Here is a 16,670-nt window from a genome sequence, read left to right on the forward strand (position 1 = left end):
GAAAAGTGTGAAAAAAATTTCATGACCTTTTAGAATAATTTGAGCGGCTATCGGACAACCGTTCAGAGCAATGCATTCACTATTTTTATTCTATTGTTAGCACTTCTAAAAACATGCTGTGCTGAAACCACACCAGCAAACAGGTTTCCACATGCATCTTTTGTGTCCCTAAGCATCACAGAAATTTTTGATGAATTCATGTACCAATAAATCATAGAATCATTAAGGTTGCAAAAGACATCTGAGATCATCAAATCCAACCATGGTGGCCCATCACCGCCAGTGCTGCTGGTAGCACTGATGTCTTGCTGTGACACCCACATGAGGAGAGTGGCAGCATAAGCCAGTGCAACAATAGAACTTAACCTACAAAGTGTATTGCTTTTGAATGTGAAATTATGGAAAGTAATTCACACCCTCATTTGTGGACAAGATGGATCCCTCCACACATCACCATGAAGGGCTCCCTCACTTTCAGCTCCTCTTTAACCACCTTGTCACCTTGTCAATTTACTTCTTTTTGTCCTCTTCAAATGCTTTTGTCAACAATCACACAGATCCCTGTGTTTGTCTTGCCTCTTTTTCCTAGGATATTACTTTCCCCAGTCAGCTATTAAAGCCGGGTGAGGACTGTTAAGTGCTTACGCTCCTGAACGCATCGGTTTTCCCAAAGCAGTGCGGAGTGAGCAGTCAGCACTGTGACTACTGCTAGTAGCAGATCTAAGTGCCTTACGTGTAAGGGCATTCCTCAGAATGGGAGATGCTTTTTTGCAAGTGCTTGCATAAGGTAGGAGAATAAATATGGAGCAAACACACAATGAAGACATGATCCGGAGTGTGAATTTCAGGAGATGCTTTATGCTAGATTGAACACCAAAAGCTGCCAGTTGTTTTTATTTAAGCTCTATTCAAGTTTGTAAGAATTATATAAGATTTTATACTCATGTATCTTTAGATTTTATTACATAAAATTTAATGTCCCAGTTTCTAATATTAGCAGAGAGTCTGGAAAGCACTGCCTCAATGCTGACTTGCAGGATGAGGCAAACTTCCATTCAAATCGTGTATGTCAAAATTATAGACAACTTTTGGCCATTCTGCAACATTCATATACATTTTCCATCTCCTGTCTTTAGAAAAAAGTAATGGAAAATTATGGTGCATGTAATGCTTTCATCCAATGAGTAGTATTAATACTTTGACTTTCACTGTTTGCAGCATACTCTGAGCTGTAATGGTGAAGTAAACACGAGTTATTTCTCTAGTGTCTTGAATCCATATTCTAGTATAGTTTCTAGCTTTTAGAAAACATCTTGAAATAATGGTGCAGCAAAAATCAATTCTAAAAATGTTCTAAGTTATATGGCGGGAATACAGTTGAGGCATAAGAGGATTCATTAATTTGATCTGCATCAGGAGTTACTCCACTGAAATACAACACCTCTTGGATGGAATGTAACACAGCTCGCCCAAAAGCCATAATGCAATAATTCCATATTTGTAAATTGCTGTACTTACCAGAAATGTTTTATCTTAGTGATATTTAAAAAGTGTTGATTTTATTTCAAATTTACTCCAAAAACTTCGTAGCTCTTCCAAAGATTAACTGGAGGACACCTTTACCAACGGCTTGGAAGTCAAGCAGCTAAAGTCAATTTCAAAGAACTTTATTAAAAGTGTTTCAGTTTCTTGGTTGTTTTTAGCAGTTAGTTATTTTATCATTTTAATTTTTTTCTTCCTCATTGAAATGTCAAAAATTTCCAAGTGTGTTCATTCTGCTTTCAGAATGACCTCTGTGGCAGCTGGTGTTCATAACAGCCAAAGCAAACCTCACGTCACCTAAAGTGACATCAAGCCTTTAATGCAGTCACACCAGGAACCTCCAGCCCAGAGTTTATCACTTAAAAGCAGTTGCTGAAATTCAAGTATTTTGTCTTGTGTATGTTCACTTCTATGCATTAGTGAAGAACTGACACAGATTCTGATTATTTGTCTTGCAATCACAAATCTAAATCACAGTTCCAAAATTGGGCTTTTACTAAGTAATAGTTGTTTTAATGGAAAGTATTATTCCATAAAGGCTCTTCTGCTGGGCAGCCACCTCCTGACTGAGACACGGTTGTGTCTTACGCAGGGGAGCCGGGCTGAAGGGAGGGAGGAATGCTGTGCAGATAAGGCCTGTGTGTTCCTCCATCAGCAAATCACCGACAGTTTTGCTGTACTGAAAACAGAGCGCAGTTAAGAAGACAGCCCCTATTTTCATGTGTTTCTAATTTGCTTTTAGAATTTGTTTGCGTGCACACGTGTGCGTGCTTTTCTGCAGTCCTAGCTGAAGGGTGAATTTTGGAGCAAAGCCTGAGGAAAAACCTTTGGGTCTTTTATTTTTTTTAAATTAAAAGCATATTTTGTGTGTTTTATGTAATTTGTTAAATCATTTGTTTGCAAATATTATTACAGAATACCACAATTAAAGACAAAATACCCCTTGATACATGACACTGCAGGTTTTAGGCAAGGGAATGCTGTACAGAGTGCACACAGAAAACAAAGCCGAGTGCTCTCGAGCACGAGTCCCAGCGCTGTACTGCTTTTTCTCCTTGATGTTGGGAGGATTGCCCAAGTCAGCTCACACAGCTTTAGATCCACCATTGTATACAGCGAATAACACTTAGCATTTCACAGGGATGCGTGGAATTTAATGATTATGCATCACTCTGAAGTTTAACTAATTTTTTAAGCCAAACTGGGGCTGTGTGCTGCTTGGCACTGCCAGGATCCATCCACGTGGTGACCTGCAGTGGGGTTTGCTGTCCTTCTGCATCTGCTAAAGCAGGACACAGCACGACCAACAGCAGCTGCTTCTCATGGGGTGCTGGTGGGCTCTGACGTGCAAGAGAAAAAGGAAAAAGGAAAACAGCGCTTTCTGATTGGCTGAGGATGTCAAGAAAGAAACATGCTCCACAATCCCAGTCCAGTGCAGGAAAAAGCCGTTAGTTCATCAGTACTGCACTGAGGTCAGGCAGCTGAAAGTTCCCTCCTGCAAAGCTGGATCATCCTGGGGAGATCTGCCTGCAGCGCCTCCAGGGCTGCGCATTGAGATGGAACGGAAAGAAGATGGCGTGCCTCAGCCCTGGGCTGCACACTCAGCTTCCTCGGGATCTGAGTGCAACTTCAAACTCATCCTCAAAGAAAGAAATCACATTACAAGTTACGCAGTAACATATTTTTGTCAGGTATATCTAGGCACATTACTTCTTCATATTTCAGTTCTTCTTAGTCCACGGTGCATTATGAGGGTGCAGTTTCAGAACTGTTGTTCACAGGGGGACATGTGGGAAGGGACAGCCCCAGAGCCACGGTGGTATCTCCTTCCCTGCAGCGCTCAGAGAAGTGCTCCAGGGAAATGGGCATCTGGGTGTTTGGTACAGAGCACTTGTACTGCTCTATCTGCCCTACAATTCTCAGTTAGGTCGGTTTTGGTTACCATTAATAAATCATCTTGTGGTGCTTGGGAGCACGTGGAACAAACAGGTCGGGCGCTGGAGCTCAGAAAGAGATCCCAAAGGCTGGAGTGTGCTATGGATCCCACCATCCCACCAATGCATGTTCAGGTCACAGGCTCGCCTTAATCCTTTGCTGAGTCACAGATGTGGTGACTACTCCACATTTTCCTCTCTGCAAAATGTATCACTTTCCTCTCAGTGCCGTACACCTTTTACTGGTGGAGTTTTGCAAGCTGAGAAAAAAATGCGAACACATTGTGAAGGAAAAATTATATAGATGTTTTTTTCCACTGGAATAATGTGATGATAACTTTCCTGCACTTTCAAAAACAACTGGAAAAGCAGAGAGAAACTGGAAAAAGCTCCCATGGAAAGGTTCCTGCTGCCTGTGTGTTCAGGGGATAATTCATTGTCACTGCTGTAGTGCCGAAAATACATTGCATGATCAGTTCTGAAGGGTATCTGTGTCTCCAACGCTGAGAATATATAAAGTATCAATAACTGACCTTAGTTTGGGTCAATATTCAGTACACTGAAAGAATATATGAAAAATACACAGATCATACAGGACATGAAGTGGAAAGTATCATCCATCCAAGCCTTGGTTTTTGCAGGCTGCCGTTACAGCATCACTTTTGGCAGCACAGAGCACAGCCAATGCAATCTGGGCTGCACTGGTGGTGAGGGGAAGGCTGCAGGTTTTTTTTCAGGAGACAGGTTTCAGCCAACACATGCTGTGTTTCAGTAGATTAATGTTAACAGTGAATCACAGAATGGCTTGGTATGAAGGGGACCTCCAAGCCCACCCAGCTCCAACCCCCTGCCATGGCTGGGTGCCCCCCAGCAGATGAGGGCCCAGAGCCCCATCCAACCTGGCCTTGTGCACCTCCAAGGATGGGCACCCACAGCTCTCTGTGCAGCAGTGCCAGGGCCTCACTTCCCTCTGAGTACAGGATTTCCTCCTAACACCTAACCTAAACTTCCCCTCTTTTGGTATAAAGCCATTCCTCCTTGACCGATCACTATCAGGCCATTAATTAACAGATTTAGAACAGACTGGTTGTCTCTCACCTCCTGAGCAATGCCCGATTTGGGAGCTGTGCTGCAGTGCCCTGCCCCAGTAGTAGTTTTATCTCCCAGTTGCAATCACCAATGCCCGCAGGCTGATGACGGAACAAAACTGACTAGCACACCTACAGCCAGGCAGCAAACACAGCGATGCTGAGCCTGGCCTACCTTGTCAGGAAAAACAGTACAAAGTTTTGAAAGCAGGTAACTTCTGCAGTCTTTCAGTGCATAATTTAGTCGACATTTGGACACATTTCTTCACGTGATGCGTAATTCTCACAGGGCAATGACGCCTCTGAGGTAACATCCAGCACGCAGCGGTACGTCGGCTTTGGCCCTCGGGTTTGCGCTTCCCTGAGAGAGCAGCGCAGGGCTGCCGGCAGGGAGCGGGGCGTGGGAGCTGCGGGCTGCACAGGGCTTGGCTACGGGAATCGGTGCCCGCGGTGTAAAAGCGGCCAAAGTAAAGCTCTGTTGTCTGCGGACAGCTTTTGCCTCTTAAAAAAAAAAAAAAAAAGTAAGAATGCTTCCTCCAGAATGGAACTTTGAGGCTTTATGTTCCCGTTTCACACCGCACGGAACCGACCACGCGTGCAGACGCGCGGCGGAGCTCCCCGGTGCGGATGGCGGCCGTGCAGCCCCCGCCCTTGGCACCCGCGGGGCACGGCGAGGCGCAGGGGCAGCGCCCGCTCCCGAGCCGGCCCTGAATGCCGCCCTTGTTCGCACCGCGCGCGCTCCTCACCGTGCAGCGGCGGGAGGCTGGAGAGGGGGGGAAAAGCAAAAAGCGACAGAGCGCCGCGCGCGCTACTGCCGCCGCCGGGCGGGGGCTGCGGGGGGCGCGCGCCGCATTCCGATGCGGTGAGGCACGCGGCCCCCGCCCCAGGGCCGAGAGGAGATGGCGCTGCGCCGCTCCCGCCCCCCGCGGGCGCGCGGCCGGAGCCGTTACTCAGCGGCCCGCGAGCGGCGGGCGCCGAGGCGAGAGGTAGGGCCGTGACCGGCGCCGCGCGGGGGCACGTCCCGGCCGCGGGGACGCGCTCTGCGGGGCGCTCGGTGCTCGCCGAGAAGCGCGATGCCGCTGCTCCGCGGTGCCCGCGGGGCTGCCCCGGGCGGGAGGAGGCGATGCACGGACGCCGCTCGCGCTCCGTCGCGGCGGGAGGCGCGGGGGAGTCCCCGCTGAGCCTCCCCCTCCCCGGAGATCCCGCCCGCGCTGCCCCGAGCGTCTTCTTCCTCGCTCCGTCCCTCCTCCCCCGGCCCGGCGGGGCGGTCCGCGCCCGCAGCCCCCGCCCCCGTCCCGCCGCGGTAGGCGCTCGGCTCGCTCCGCCGCCCCGGGCAGCGGCGGGGGCGGCCCCGTCCGGCAGAGCGCTGCGCCGCAGAGCCCCGCTGGAGTCCCCGGCGGTCCCGGGAGGAAGAGGATGCCGGGGTTGTGCTGAGAGGTGCGTGCCCCGCCCGCCCCGCGCTGCCCTCGGGGGCTGCCGCTCCGATTTCGGCCATGTTCCCGGCCCCTCTATCGCGCCGCTCCGGGATCCCCTCCTCCGCCAGGGGGGCTCGAGGGAACCCCGAACTCAGCAGCAGCCTGGGGCGGGCTGCGCTCATCCCGCGGCCCTTAATCGTTACGGTTCCCCCCTTGCTTTCCGTCTTAACTTGTAGGGGGATTTGCCCGCTGTGACTGCCGGCCGGGGCTGTGCGCGGCGGGGCTCCTCCCGCGGCGGGGCTGCCCGAGCCGCTGCGGGCGGTGCGCGAGCACTCGGAGCACCGGGAGCGAGGTGCTGCGTGCGCTGCGCGTCGGCTCCGGGATGCCACCAGCACAGGTGTGCGGAGCAGGGCTCGCGGAGGTGCTTGCGAACTCTGGTAAAGGAGGTACAAGAGCTGGCAAGAACGGTATAGAATTGAGTACAAAAATCCGCTGCGCTTCTAGGAACAGTCAAATGTTTATTGTTTGCTTGGTAAGACGCTCGTGTGAAGAGCAGAACTAAGCCTGCTGTTGTGTTCGTGTGACAGAAGTTTGCTAAATAGTTGAATCCCGTCCGTTTTATGTACCCGGCTTGGAGAAGCCGCCAGCTGCGTGTGGAAGAGCCATGTAGCCAAAACTGCAGAGTAGTCCCAACGTGTGGTTTAAGTCACGCTTCCATCTACAGATAACCATCGTGATCCTTGCTACCTCGTCCTGTGAAAGTCAGAGGCAAACAAGTGGTGCGTGATTGGTACAACACCTAAACAGATCTGGGAGCAATCAGGCAAGGTGAAACCAGAAACATATGCGATGTTCCATGTGTTAGGAAATGCTTCATGTTTTCAATGGCCATTAAATAGTGCAGGGAGAAATTCCCAAGTTGTAAAGAACCACATCCAGTCTGTGCGCAAAGTAGTGAAGGTTTACTGAAGTCGTTCTTTGTCATATAAGCACTTTATTAGTGCTCTGCCATTCGGAGGTGTTAATCTGGTGTATCGTAATGAGCTCCTTTCTGCTTTCACACGTGCTACAAAGTTGGTTCTTAAGACTCTTTGTGGCCACAAACTGGAGGGTGTAGTTCCTGTCCTTTCCACTGATGTTGATTTGATGTGACATATGGTAACCAATACAAGTGCCTCGATCATACCGGGGTTCTGACAAGCTAGTAAAGGAAAAAAAAAGTGAAGTCAAACTTTTAAGTTTGAGAAACATCAAAGCGCCACTGCAGAATAAGATTTTTTCTGAAAACTTCACCTATTGAAGTCATAGCACAAGTTCATAAGAGAGCTGATGAGATAATCGAAGTCTGGGGTATTTCTAAGATGTGGAAAAGAAATTCTCTGTATTACGATTACGCAAAGTAATGCTGTGAAATAATTTGACTGCTGCTTGTAAGTATCTGTAGAAGAAAGTATTTCTTGTGTCAAGGGACTGTTTTCTTTAAGAGGAATGAGAATATTGGGATCCAGTGACTAAAACCTGCACCAAAATCCAGAATAGAAGCAATGTGTTCATGAGGGACAGTGGCAGTGATACAATGGCTGGAAATGTCTCGCTCGAGGTAGCAGCTCTTTTGGAGAAGAGCAGCTGTAATTTAGCAGTAGTTCTTGGATTTGAAACAGGAATTAGTTAAAGGAAGAGTTGAGTTACAAAGAGGGCAAAAAGTAATGAATCTGTCTCCATGATTTGCATAGGGATTTTTCATTGAAGATCGCTAAAAAATGATTAATCAGCTTGACTTACCTGCAAGTTTACAGAAGTTGTTCTTTATGGGTTGAAAAGAAGATAATCTTAAAAGACAATAGTTTGGAACAAGGACTGTTGTTCAGTTCTCTGTTGTATGACACCAACTACAATATGGATACTGGTTTATGACTGTGAGCCCTAAACTTTATAGATGGCAATAATAGTATTAATGACAATAATTCACTTTTTGTTTGTTTCGTATACTACTTGAAAATTCTGGTAACACACATTGGGGTGAATCCGCGGCTCCCGCGCGGGCAGACGTGCTGCCTCACCTGTTGGCTGTGCAGCCACTCGTGGTTTCATTTCAGTATTTAGTATGCAGTCTGGTTAATTTTTAAATAACACTTCATCATGGCTTTGGTAAAGAAGGTTATTAGCGTGCCTGCATGAAATCCACGGTTTTCCTTTGGTTAACTCGGTCCCTTCTCAAGCTGCTTTTAATCGCCTTTAGCTGAGAGCTGCCGCACGTGTGCTGGGGGACCTGCATGGCTGAGTACATGCTGCAGGAGAGCAGTGCCGCTTACTCTGCATCCTGCTCTGTTTGTCTTGGCAAACCTATGCGTGTGTCTGCTCGTGGGTGGGGTTTCCACAGTGGAGGTTCTGCCAGATATTGGTCATATTTCACTCTCTCATTTTCGGGCAAAACTTCCATCTAGTGAACTGAGGTTTGTGTTTTAGAGGGTGAAGTGGTGACAGTGGCTTTGGGAGCTCTCTCATATATACCCCCCACACACACCTCCTGCCTTATTCTTTAATTAAGGAATTTTTATCTTACTTGAAACATTGGAATTAATTTGTAGACACATCACTACGGGATGAACATCTTTCCCTCGGTGGTCTCATACATACACTCTGTAATGACATCTTTGTTCAAAACATAATGTCACTGATTTTAAACTAGGCCATCTGCAATGCTCCCTTCTTAACTGCCCGGTTATTCATAAATAATCCAGCATGTTCCAGAGCTGTGTCTGCTTGCCACTGGTTGCTGAAAATGGGTAAACTATCTGAGTTGGAAGCACTGAGCTCAATGCTATGCTCTGTTCCCCAGAAGTACCCTTCCTCTCGGTTGCCCCGCAGTTCTCAGATTTACAGACTGCTGGGGATGGAGCCCCAGGTAGCGCTGACCTCTGTGACAGCTTAAATTCTCGTGGAGCCCAGTAGAGCTTCAGAGCAGGGAGGCAGTACAGGCTCGAGTCTTGTGCAGGGAGGTGTGTTCTGCAGGGCAGCATACAGACTGTCATTCTACCCATAGTAGTCTGAGGCATAACTTAATAGTTTAAACATGCTATCAACTCTGGGATACTTTTTATTGTACACTGCTATCAATTAATAATGTGGTACAACATTTTCAATGGATCAGCTCATTTCAAAAAACTAAATGTGTCATTAGATTTTTTTTAATTGCTGTACCATTTTATAAGTAACTAAAGAATATCAAAAATACCTGAACCTTTCAATTTTTGCTTGTTCATATTCAATTTTATTTTTTTAAAATAGAACAGAAAGCGGAAACGTAGTGAGTGCAAAGGCAAAGCTACTGTTTCAAAACATTTATTTTTGGGTTAATGCTTTTATTCTATTAGTATGCACAAGTGCTGCATAACTGGCATCTAATAATAGTATGCTTTCTTAAACAGATGACTCTCCAGTTGCACTGACCTTGCCTTGTGTAGTGGGACCTTGCTGTCTGTAGTTTCAGACAATGCTCTGATGTGAGACCTCTCCTCCCACAGTATTTTTCTGCATCTGTGCTACAGCATACAGCAAGAATGCTGCTGTAGTGCTCTCTGGCATTTGAGGTTTTCGTTACTCTGCATCTTCTTTCTAACATTTTTATATTGCATTCCTTTATTCCAAATACAAAGCTCTGTTGCTTGGAGTAGGTGACTTTCTTTTTGTAGCAGTGTGGGTATCTTTCAGCAGTATTAATTGAGCTTGGTTTCCCTTTGGAATGCGGTGAGATTAACAGGGGTCATGCAGCTGAGGAGCTGCTGCTTTGTCCAGTACCAACAATTCATGTTAAAGAGCAACCTGTAGGTTTCCTCTTACAGAACTTCATTGTTGCGAATGCCTCCTCTTAAGTTCCCTCAAGATTGCTGTGTTTGTTTTGGATTACAGCTACCTGCCAAATTGGAGGAGAAAAACAAAACTCAGTGTTTTAATATCCAGGCTGAATTGCCTTCTGAAGACCATGTTCTGTTTTTGTTCTCATTTCATGTAGTTTTCATACTTCTGACACTTGTCAAGGATGTATTTCTAACCAGTTAGCTTTTCAATTCATGCATAAATGTATATTATAGTTATTATTTTAATGTTAGAATGCATTTATGATACAATTATTTTGTTGGTGGGCAGAGATTTCTAAGAACTGGGGAAAGAATCTAACAGCAGTATTCCTCCTGTAAAGTGCAGGTCTCTGCTCACCCTGCGTGCTCTCGTGTTAGTGCAGCAGGCTCGTGGGCCAAACCTGTCTCCCTGTTCCCTCCTGTAACTCGTGGCCACTTATGAGCTATGCTGTGGGCTGCTTTTCTGTAAACATCTCGAGTGGTAAAGGTGTTAAGAGTGCCAGGCAGATAATGCTTCTTGAACTCTTTCATATTGCGGTACTTTGCATTTTTTGGATGGAAAATACTTCTTAGTGAGGCTCCTTCATAGCCCTTGAAATTTTTCACTGCAGCTGATACTTTTGTGAATGGTCTGTTGTTTGCATGTTTTCCCTGGAGAACAAAGTGGGCATACAAGAGGCCGAGAACTTTACATAATTACCTTTGCTTTGTTCCAATTGCACCATTTCTTTTTTACTTCTTAAAAGTGAGTTTATGGAAGAGGCAGCAGAAATAGGTACTATAAAATCAAACACGCAGCTGCTTATAGTGGAAGTATTTTAATCTGAACAGCTGCTCAAAATGTTGCTGCTATAACTGATTTATAAGAACATCTGTTCTTATTTTGTGCTTTAATTCAGGGAAACATAAGCAAGAAATCTCACTTTTGTGGTGCTGTTCTCTCAGTAGACACAGAAGTTAAGTACAGAGAGACATATTAAAAAAATGACATTAACATGTGTCATTAACTAAAACCTCCATGGCTGTCCCTCTTACAGATATTCCCAGCATCAGTAGCCTGAGTAATTTAGATATGTAAGACAAATTGTAGGGCTTTTTCTTTATTTACTTCATTTTCATAGGGTGAATTTGGAAAGTAGCTACCACCATGTCGTCATCAGTTGCTGTATAACAATTCTGCAAGTATCATCCAAATTAAATATACTAATCTTTTGAGTGGTCCTGATGTCTACCAGTATGTAATACGTAGACTCAGTGGTTCAGTTCCGAAACTGTGTGTTTGATTTTGTTTTCTCTTGTTTGTTTTCAAAACGATCTGTTCTCCTTGTGAGATACGGCTGTGGGAGGGCCCTTCTGAAAAGTAATGCTCAGTGCTCCCTGCACATTGCTAATCCCTCCGGTTTTAGATTTTGCTTCTGTTCTGCGTGCTTTCCAATTTCATCTTTGTCTCCATGGTGCCAAATCATGGGCCCTTTTATACAGAGTTAGACGCTAACCAGGTGTGGTTGATACCAGTGTAGAGTGACACCCATTGATTCTTTTATTCTTGGTACTTTTGGTTTGACATAACTGCAACGTGGTATTAGTGCATTGCCAGTTGTACCTCAGGCTGTGATGAGTCACAGATTGCCTTCCATAGGAGAAAATTCAGTGGTTACACGCTGTCAGTTTCTGCAGTGTGACTTCAAGTGCATGAAGTGATGAATACCTCTGTTTTCAGGGTGTGTTTCTGTGACCCATGCCTCAGTGGACATACCCTTGTGTTCCTGCAGAAGCTGTGTACAGAGAAGGGATCAGATCTGACGTGGCTGACCACACATCCAACAAGCGTGTCACTTAGCAGCACGGCTCCCGTTCTCCCCACAGGACTGTCAGTGAGCCGGTATCCAGCCCAGCAGCTCTGTCTTGCCTTCCCCCCGCTGTACAGAGACTGCAGCATTTCTGAAAAAGCAGAATTATCGTAACTTATTGAGACAGGAAAAGTGGACGGCTTTTTCTTTCCTAGGTGGTAAAACTGCTCTGTCTGTATACCTGACTCATACCTAAAAGTGTTTTCCCACATGTAATTTTTAAAGTATCGGCTCTTCTATACCATGTCTTAGAAACCTGCAATCCTTCCTGTGTTTCAGGTGCCTGGCTTATGGGATATGCCTCTGTTACAGCTAAAGTTATAGAAAAGTTAGTATAAAGAAGTTACAATTCAATTAATTAATAAGTTTTAAAAATGCCAGCTGCATGTATAGTTATTTCCTCATATTTGAAATGCCATAGAATCATAGATTCATAGAATCATAGAATGGTTTGGGTTGAAAAGTTTCCTAATTTTATTCTAAGTCAACATTATGACTTTTGCAATTCTTCTAAGCGAGAGTAAACCTTGAGTCTGTGTTACGTCTGTCAAGGTATTTCTGGTTAGATTCTTCCTGCCTCTATTGGAAATTGTATTAGTTCAGCCCAAACCCATGCCAGCATCCAACATTAGATGCTGCTGTTTTTATTGCATTACTTATTCCATGCTGGCAGAAATACGATGTGTATAAAAAGTTTTTGCTATCCAATTGCCTTTTGACGCCCTATTAAAACAGATTTCAGAGATAGTGTTGCAAGATCCTACTGCAGGGTTGAACTAGCAGTTTGAAACAAAAATGTTCATTGATTTTTATTTTATTTATTTATTTAATTTAAGACGCAGGAAGTTGGAGAAGGATCCATTTTACTTGAGACAAACTTCCTCCTTGATGCTTATCCAGAAAACATTTATAGATGAAGATGTAGAGTTTGAACTTGGTTGGGAACCCAGTTGAACCCAGAGCGTACTGCTCAACTGATTCCATTCTCATCTAGCTTTCCTGAAACCAAATGTAAGTTGAGTATATCCGTATAATCCTGGTACCAGAATGTTGTGATCATTAAAAATTGAGATTTAGTGGCTAATTTTGCTATGCAGCAACAGTATCAAGTTAATATTGTTCCTTCCTGCTGGTGTTGAGCAAATATTGTCAGCTACCAATCTAGTTGCACAGTTAAAACTTGATACTGCCTATATATATAGTAATGGAAACATTTAGGATTTGTTATGGAGACAGAACATTCTTCTTATAAAATGTTAGTTTAGGGCCAGGGGTAAGAAGGTCTTATGAGTCTTCTAAGTTATTAAATGTACTATTTGTCTAGTGGTCTGCTGAAGTTCTTGTTCCAACAAATTCTGAGTTATGTTATATATGTTATATTTCTCTCTGAATTTGTGTGTCACTCAGTTACCAGCTTTTCATGTGAAAGTGTTCTGCTTGTTGTGATTACGGCTGTGCAGCAAATTCTGTAACTCCCTTATGTCTTAAACTGTATAATCGGCGTAAGAGGAGGGATAATCAACCGAGGAAGCTGCAGAAGATATAAAATCTTTTTATTTTAGATTAATTTCTGTAAGGCAGTAGGAATATCTTGGAAATCAGCGACAATTTAGGATGTATGTGGACTTTTCCACTTTCCCAGGATCAGGAAATTCTAAAATTTTAAGATTTCTTTGGTAGAATTATAAAAATACTAGATAATCTGTGTTACTAATAAGTGAATAATACCTACAATTGAATTTCTTTTTCCTTTTTTTAGTCACTCCAATCAAGTCCATTCCAAGGGTATGCCAACAAACTGGTTTCATTATGAAAACTCTGTTGGCAGCACAACTGTTGAATGCATTGAGTTCCAAATCCTCATTTTCCTCCCTGCCCCCCTGCAATTAGTTTGGATTAAAAATAATAAATGTGAAACCTTACTCTTACTATTATTCCCATTTTCCTATTCATAACTAAATGTTTTATTTTTAAAGCTGAGATTATGAGTAATTATATAGCAGTACAACTACGGACTTCTAGAAAAAATGGTGTGTTTTCCAAGGCTGAGTACGACTGTAGGAATTAACAATACTGTGAAATCTGTTTAGAAATCAATTCTCCATACTATTTGAACTGTGATTCTGGATTTGCAAGTCAGGTTCAGTAGTGGTTTGCAGAAGTAAACAATTCCCTAGACAGCAGGCTATAAAACAGGTCAGCGTTAAAATATGCAGTAACATCTTTCAAATGGCTGTATAGACTACTTTGCCTGCCTGAATTCTTTTGCAGGATCCAGTTTGTTACATATGTTTTGAGTTGTGTTACCTGAGAGGCATAGGAAAGGTAGGGCCCTGTGGGCAGCAGTGGCCTTTCTGGGAGTCTCTGTGGTCACCCACCAGAATGGCAATGTTTGTGTATTCTCTTAGAATTTAGAAATGTCATTCTAATTTGGCAAATGCTGCCTCCCTGTTTGTGTCCCCCACACTCATTTTGTTCCTCATACTGTTTATTTAGTTGTGCAAGTTGATAATGTTTATCCTTAACAGGCAGTTGTCTCAGGTTGGATAGGTACATAAAATTTCTTCTTAAGGTTAAAAATCCTGAGGACAAAAGGTAATGTACAGCAGTTATGATGGTGCAGCACAGTGCTATCCTGTGTAACAGCTTCTGCGTAGCTCTGACCTGCATCTCAGTTGAGTGCTTTGTAGAAAGCTGCTTGGGTTTGGTTTATGAGTTAGTGGGAGAGCTGTAAGAATACCATGAGGAAGGTCTGTGCAGAGATTTAAAGCAGGGAAAAACTATTTGGTGTAGCAGCATTTGAATTACGATGGCCAGTAAAGTTTCTAATTTGTATGTGACTCATTCTTTACTTTAAACTCATGTGCCTTCCCCTGACTTGATGTGGTGCTCTGATTACTTTTCCTTTGTTTCATAGTGCCATTCTCAGTTTTCTGTCAGCTTTTCGGTTTTCTCAAGCTCTAAGGACACTACTGAGAAGAGCAGAAAGGCATAAAAAAAAAGAATAAAAACAATGTTAATTTAAAAACAAGCAAAAAACTTCCCTTGCCTTTCTTGCTTGAATTTACATTTACCAAAATTCTTCTAAACATTTCAGGGGCATTTAAATTATTGATTTCATCGAGTCAAAAGCCTGATAGCCTCTACCTGATAGTCTGATGTTTTTCCCATGTTACTCATCTTGCTTACAGTAAAGCTCTATTCCATTAGCAACCATATGCATCCCAGTAAAGGTTTTCAAGTTTGAAAGACTGAGACTGTCTCAGCTCTTGGCCAGCAAATGCAAAGAAAGTTGGCTACGTTCCCTCTACTTGCCAGAAAAGCAAGAAAGCTGGGGCCCTTCCTCCATCAGCAAAAAAGGGAAGCTCTGATCTTTCTTCATATGGGTCTTGCACACGTTGAGTCTCCAACCTGATCTTGGTAGAATTTGTCGGTCTCTTGCTTGCTAGACGTGGCCCAAAGCCCCCAGGAAAACAGCTGTCATTTGCACTGAACTCATACAGCTTGATCTGTTCTTTCTACCGTGATATCAGTTTGACAGTATTTCTTTCTTTCTATTTAGTCTTAACATATCAATATAAAATGCTACCTCTGCTCTAATATTATCGGGTTGGTTTTTTTTTTGCATGTTGTTTGACTCTGTTACCATTTCTACTAAATCTTGCTTCATTTTTAAAAATACTTGATGTACACATAAATATATAATTGAAAGATGTTGTCATTATCTAGTACTATTGTGTGCTGGAGTGTATATAATTCCAATATCTGTTTTCTTCCATGCATAGTTTTAAATCTTTTGGTATTCAGATAATCTGACGGTGCATTAAATGGTGTGTGACAATATAAGATTACATAAGATAAAGTATGAATATAAAGAGAAAAGGAAATTATCAGTAAAGCGTAGGCTCATTTCAATATATACTGGTATATTTAAAAATGTTTAATTCATTATTATTTGACTTTTATCTAGGACATTAAAAATCAGAATCTTGAATTGTACAGTAATAATTACGGAAAATTATTGCTAAATATGTTATGTACATATATGTTAACTAGATGACAGGAAGTAACTAAAGCAGTGACGTGGAGATTCGTATCTGATGCAAAATATTATTGCTGCACTCAGAGTATCAGGATTATAAAGGCTCTGCACTGCTTTTTTTCTGTTTGTTAGATTGCCACTGTAAGAGTTCAAGATACAGTTTAAAAGGAAAAGTCAGTTGCAAAATTTACTCTTCCTTTCTCATTTTCAATTCTGTAAATTTGGTCTGAGCTCTGACATTCCAATTACTTTATTCCTACTATGCTGATAATCACAGAATCCCAGGACTGTAGGGGTTGGAAGGTGCCTCTGGAGATCACCTAGTCCAACCCTTACCCACTAAAGCAGGTTTCCTGGTGTAGAGGTGAGCCCTCCAACTGCTTCCTGAAGTGTAGCAGAGGTGTCTCTTTTTCACTATGTTTCAGGCCTTGGGTGGCTACAAAAGCCGGGTGGATTCATTGTTAATGAGGATGCTAGAACTTTACAAATACAGGAATAAACATACCAACAGTTCATTGATCTCAGACTTCTAAAAATTGGTTTGTGGCTGCAGAACCAAAAAGGAAAGTGAAAACTGTTAAAAAAAATTATTTTGTTGAAAAGGTAACTACTGTGTGAACTATGCATGAGAAGCAAACTGGTTAATTATGGTGGTTTTTGTGTATTCTACTTAACATAACTGCACTTCGGTATATGTTGAACTTGCTTTGCAATTTTTTTCTGATGAGTGAATGATGAAAAACAAGTTGTTTCTTTTTTTTCTGATTGCTTTGGAAGTCAGTAAAAGACATTTTGAATATATTGGGGGGTCAGAACATGACAGAGTGCTTGTTAAATTAACAGGTGCAGAAGAAGCAGGTGTAAGGAGGCACGGAATTTTGCAGTATCACTCCGTTAGAAACTTAGAGGACTATTGATTTAAAAAAAAAAAAAAAAAAAAAA

General features: G+C 43.3%; 1 protein-coding gene across 1 annotated transcript in view; it reads left to right on the plus strand.

Annotated features, from left to right (window-relative positions):
* The window catches only part of PLCE1 (phospholipase C epsilon 1), a 150,736-nt gene continuing 139,932 nt past the window's right edge, over positions 5,867 to 16,670 (plus strand). The window contains exon 1 of the mRNA XM_021397672.1: positions 5,867 to 6,001. The gene's annotated coding sequence lies outside the window, so the exon portion shown is untranslated. The remainder of the gene's footprint in view (positions 6,002 to 16,670) is intronic.

The sequence above is a fragment of the Numida meleagris genome, chromosome 5, assembly GCF_002078875.1.
Source record: "Numida meleagris isolate 19003 breed g44 Domestic line chromosome 5, NumMel1.0, whole genome shotgun sequence".
NCBI lineage: Eukaryota > Metazoa > Chordata > Aves > Galliformes > Numididae > Numida > Numida meleagris.